The sequence below is a fragment of the Peromyscus eremicus genome, chromosome 1 (assembly GCF_949786415.1).
Source record: "Peromyscus eremicus chromosome 1, PerEre_H2_v1, whole genome shotgun sequence".
Taxonomy (NCBI): domain Eukaryota; kingdom Metazoa; phylum Chordata; class Mammalia; order Rodentia; family Cricetidae; genus Peromyscus; species Peromyscus eremicus.
Genome location: NC_081416.1, coordinates 139,839,006 through 139,845,005, shown reverse-complemented (window position 1 = coordinate 139,845,005; position 6,000 = coordinate 139,839,006). Strand labels below are relative to the sequence as shown.

The 6,000-nt window shown below is 38.2% G+C and overlaps 1 non-coding gene across 1 annotated transcript; it reads right to left on the bottom strand.

The window, feature by feature from the left end:
- Positions 1 to 2,856: 2,856 nt before the first annotated feature.
- On the bottom strand, positions 2,857 to 2,922 carry LOC131903241 (small nucleolar RNA SNORD109A). Its single transcript, XR_009377481.1, has one exon. It is a non-coding gene; the product is annotated as a small nucleolar RNA SNORD109A (small nucleolar RNA).
- Positions 2,923 to 6,000: the final 3,078 nt, after the last annotated feature.

Genomic DNA, 6,000 nt, shown 5'->3' with positions numbered 1-6,000 from the left:
CATTTATATTTTTGCACAAGCATTCTAGATTAAAACCACTTATGTCAGTATTCCTCAATCTATGGGTCACAGCCCTTTGTGGGGTCATATATCAGATATCCTGCATATCAGATATTTATATTACAATTCATAACTAGCAAAATTCCAGTTATGAAGTAGCAACAAAATAATTTTATGATTTGGTGATCACCACAGCACAAGGAACTGTATTAAATGGTCTCAGCTTTAGGGTGTTTGAGAACCACTGCCTTGTGTCTTGTATGATATAATAACTCAATATGGGAACCTAATTATGTTTTTTTTCTTATTTGTTCATATATAGTCAGGACGATGGATAAATAAAACTCTCACAGGTGGTTAAGTACTCAACTAAAAACACATTTATACCATTCCATGTAAGGCTCAAGGAAGAGGGAGTAGAAATAATGTAAGAACCTGAAGATAGATATAAGGGATATGAAATACTTTCTCGGGATGTGATGAACTATGCAACTATGAACTCATAGCACTGGTGGTTACCCACATTAGTCCAGCACAAAACTTGAACTATCACAACCAGCCATGGATAGAGGATGGACTCATGGGACCTACCTTTCTTGTTAAACTATTTACAGAGTCATTATTTTCAGAATTGTACCCACTGGTGAGTCTACAATCTCTACTGGATAGTTCCAAACCCATAGTCACAGAGATGACCCTTGCTAAACTAACTGGCTTATAAAACAAAAAGATATAAACATAAGAAAGGGATTTGTTGTCAATAGGGTGGATTGACAAGGGTATGAGAGGGGAAATGAGGGGAGTAAGAGTAATCAGAATGTATTTTGTATGTGCATGAATTTGTCAATGGACAGATCCAATTAATAAAAAAAAACTTATATACCATATATACTCAAATTCTTTAGAGGTAAAGAAACATTTTTAAAACTTCTATTAAAAGTTTGGAAAATATGTCAGAGCATTTTTTCTTATAAATTTATCCAAATTCATACCATGTAGTCTATCCTAATTAATTTCTTAATATGATATTATTGTAGTTCATTGTGACTTTTCACTATGTTTGACAATAAAGTTATAAATTTGAGATTTAAGAATATCTTATTATAAATAATATAGAAACTTAGAAACCTATGCATACAATGACTTGGAACCTTTAAAATTTAGTATTCATACTTTGGTTTATAATTAGAAGTAGTGGGATGACTGAAAATTAAGATTTTTATGGCATCAATGTCACTGTTAAATTCTATATGTTAAATGATACATGTTTGTAAACAGTACTGACAATTTTACTTAAATTAACAAAATTTATTTTAATAAATGTTATTTAAGATATCTTAAATAGCAATATACTAGTTTATTGAGCTTTCTAACAATGTACATGTCAAACATGGTGGCATGCAGGCAGACATGGTGCTGGAGAGATAGATGGGGGTTCTACAACTGGATCAGCAGATATCAGGAAAAGAATGCCACATTAGTCCTAGCTTGAGCATCTGAGACCTCAAAGCCCAATCTTTAGTGACACATTTTCTTCAACAAGGCCACACCTACTCCAACAAGGCCACACCTCCTAATAGTGCCATGCTCTGTTAACCAAGCATTCAAACATACGAGTTTATAGGGGCCATTCTTAATCAAACCATTGTACCACCAAAGTATCATATATTAAATCAATGTTTTCCTTATGAGTATTTGTCCTGTTCTGAGGACATCAACCATTAAGCACCAAGTAAAATACCATCTACTAGACAACATTCTCAAGAAATAACCTCAACCAATAGACACTAGACTGATGGTGTATTTTACTATCTGTTGAAATACAGAATACTTATACAAAAGTACATATACTAAATTTCTCCAGCTCAATAATTTTATATCACACAAAACCAGCAATTAACTAATACAGACAAGATGTTTTTTAAGATTCCAGAATCTATTCAAATATCTTATGTCTATGTCTTATATGCCACAGAGAAGCAAGAAAAATCACATATATATTTCCACTTTGGAAAAGGAACAGTAAATTTATGTCAGCCTTCTCTGATTAAACTAGAAGCAAAGAGTACTACAGTATGAACACAGTCTCCTTATGAGCAATGGATCTCTATTCTGAAACTCTAGTAAATAATCAAATAGGTACAGTGTGATATTGTTTTGCAACAACTTGATCTTACTAATTTTTATTCAATATAAAATTATTAAAATAAATTTTCTTAAATTTACACCTTTTACATATTATAGAAAATCGTTAAAGAGAAAAGGAAAGAGTAGAAGCAACAAACACTCAATAATGAATCTTTAAAGTTTCAAAAAAATCACAACAGTAACCTCCATTAAGACTCAAAAAAGATACATAGACTTCAGAAAGTTGCATACTGAACAATACATACAGTCTATAAAGTTTATAGTTACTCACCTATGTTATCTGAACTGAATTTTCCAGTCTTAGATCACTAAAACAATAAAAAAGAAAAGAAATTGCCTAAAAAAACCTTAACACTAATAGAAGATGTAAAAAGTATGTTCCATTATACTTACCTAACAGGAAAGCAATATTGTTTTTGAAATGCTAGTATGACTGTCAGCATATATTCCAGTTCCTTGCCCTGCTTTTGATTTCTTATTTCCATTGTTCTTATTTGTTGTAAATTTCCTTGATGAAAGTGTCAGCAGCTCCATTCACGGTAAGAAGAATGATGCAAATTTTGGTCACTAGACAAAATCACTATACACATTACCTCAAAAGCTAGGAGACAAAACCCACACATAGTGGTTAGAGGTCTTCACCAGTGGCTCATGAGGCAAAGGCAGACTATGAAAATCTTATTTGTCTTATTTGAAGGACTCATTTCTGAACCTCTGATTGCCATTTGTATGAGTTATTCACCATCTTCAGAGAGTTGTTTTCATCATTGATCCAGACAAGTCATCTTTTAAAAGATGAATATTTCCACAGCCAGACAAAACCTGGGTAAGCTATGTTTTGAAAGAGTATGATTGTGCAGTAGACAATTTGCTTACTTTCTGAACAAGTATCTGCTGGCAATGTGAAAGGTGACCAGGAGGAAGGAACATTTGAGAGTGGGTTTTGTGTGCCCTATATCAAATCATCAATGCATAGTGCCATTGAGCAGAAAGACTTCCAGAACCTCGATCCTGAATTACATGAGGCCCAGCACACATTAATGTATGGATAAATATTAGCAAGGGCAAGGAAAGCACAAATGGCTACTCCACTCACCCTACTACTCACTCATTTCACTGTTAACACTAGCTAGCTGATATTTGACAGTACTAGAAGGTCTTTAAATCACTCTGCATCTTGTTCTGCTAATTTTATTCTGTCTCATGGCATTGAGGTCCCAAAGAGAATGCCTGTTGTGATGCACTTGCCTACCACAGTTTGTGCTGCCTGCAGGTTTGGAGATTGATCACTAAATATCAAATGAAGGGCTTATAGTCAAGGATACCTAGAACCACAATCCACCACCAGAATTTTCTAGTTATCAGTGTGTCCAATTGATCTGAGAAGTGATATTGGTATCTCTGATGTGTTCTAGGGCTGCCAATCTGGCAACTCTTTATGAGGAGTCTTCCACGTTTGTAGTTTGGATGACTATTGTCACAATAAGCCCTTGAAGTGTTGGTCTTCTCCATTGCCAGTGTGATGGGAAGCAGATGTTAAAGAGTAGGCATGAAAGTTAATGGTAAATTCCTACATCCCCTTAGCATGGCCACCTCAAGGCTATCCCAACTATAGCTATGCACAATCCTCTTTTTTTTTTTTACCTGATCAGTTGCTTATGTCCAAGTGTCTTAGAATTTACCCAAGCAAGATAAATTGTATTTCCAATTCCTGACACATAGGCCTACGTGGTAGGTGATGTACAGAAACCACCCCTAGCATGGATGGGATGATTCAAATGTCATTAGAACTAGACAGAAATTCTAAAGGGTGAAGGAGAACCGTTGGCCTTTTTAAACGCAAGTTATAGGCCTTATATTTCATGTTACCTGAAAAGTGTGATGCTGTGGGGTCAAAGAGGGCATCCCAGATCACTGAAAGACACAAGAGGGGACAAGGACCTGAGCAATGTTGGTTGGTCATTTGAGGCTTGTGCAAGAGTAGAAAGTCACACAAGAGGTATGCTTCCTGCAGACCTCCTCTCTCTCTGTTCAAAAAGACCCAATCCCCAGTCTCATCCCTAGTTCTGCAACTGAACACCAGTTGCATCATTCTCTCACCCCTCACCACATCTTTTCTGGACCCCACAGACCATTCCCTCTTAACTTCCCTCCCTCCATTTGTTGCTTTATCCAAGCCACCAATGCCAACAGATACCCCCTGCTAAACCACAGGCCACACCTTGCAAGAGACCAGGTAAGTTGCCCACAGACCCTTTCTTCTCTCTCAATTAAGAAAGACTCAATTCCACAATCTCATCTGTAGAGCTATAACACAGTATCAGCTGCAGCATTGCCTTACTCCTGTGTACATCTCCTGTGGATCCCACAAATAATCCCCCCTAACCTCTCCCAACTTCTTGCTTTGTCCCTGACACCAACTCCAGCAGGCACCCATTGCTTACCCATGGGTATCTCTTCCCAGAGCAACAAGCATGCTTAAGGCAGACCCACACCTCACCTACTATTCCTGAGAGCCAATAGCCCCAGTCTTGTTTCCAGATCTGGAGCTAGAAACCTCTTGTGGTCTCCCTTTCCTCTTTGACACTATTTTGAATGGATCTTAAAGACCTTCTCCTCAACCTTCCTTCTCCAATTCATCCCAGTTACCCAGATTTCAACATCAGCTGAATAGGTCAGGAAAATAGGCAACACATCTATCACACTCCAAGAATCCAGAAAGGAAACAGAAACCACGAAAGAAAGACAAATCCAGAAATCAGAACCTAGAACTTTAACAATTCCAAACTCAGATGCTGAGGTGCAAACATTTTTAATCAATCAATACAATCAACAATATCCAGGACACTATATGCCCATTAGATCCCAGCTATACTACCACAGCAGGTCCTGAATATTCCAACATGGCTGAAGCTCAAGAAAGACCTTAAAACCAACTATATGACAGAGGTCCTTAAAGTATAAATGAATAAATCCCTTAAAGAAACCTGGAAAACACAAATAGTTTAAGGAAATGAATAAAACTGTTCGTCTTGAACATGTAAAAAGAAGCAATAAATAAAACACAAACTGAGAGAATTATGGAAATGAAAACTTTAGGAATTCAAACAGGAACTAGAGAGGCTAGCTTCACCAACAGGAGGCAAGAGATGAAATAGAAACTGTCCCCAAGAAAGACACGGGGATCGCCCAATGACAGAGAAATGGAATGAGATCTACATGAACAGCCTGGACATGAATGGGGGTAGTGAAGGGCGAGGGTCGAGGGAAAGAGAGCTTGGGGGAGCTGGAGATCCCAGCTGGATCAACAACAGAGAGGGAGAACAAGGAATAGGAGACCATGGTAAATGAAGACCACATGAGAATAAGAAGAAGCAAAGTGCTAGAGAGGCCCACAGAAATCCACAAAGATACCCCCACAACAGACTGCTGGCAATGGTCGAGAGACAGCCCGAACTGACCTACTCTGGTGATGGGATGGCCAAACACCCTAATTGTCATGCTAGAAACCTCATCCAACTACTGAGGGATCTGGATGCAGAGATCCATGACTAGGTCCCGGGTGGATCTCTGGGAGTCCAATTAGCGAGAATGAGGAGGGTTTATATGAGCGAGAATTGTTGAGACCAAAGTTGGATAAAGCACAGAGACAAATAGCCAAACGAACGGAAACATGTGAAATATGAACCAATGGCTGAGGGGTCACCAACTGGATCAGGCCTTCTGAGTGGGTGAGACAGTTGATTGGCCTGATCTGTTTGGGAGGCATCCAGGCAGTGGGACCGGGTCCTGTGCTCATTGCATGAGTCAGCTGTTTGAAACCTGGGGCCTATGCAGGGTCGCTTGGCTCAG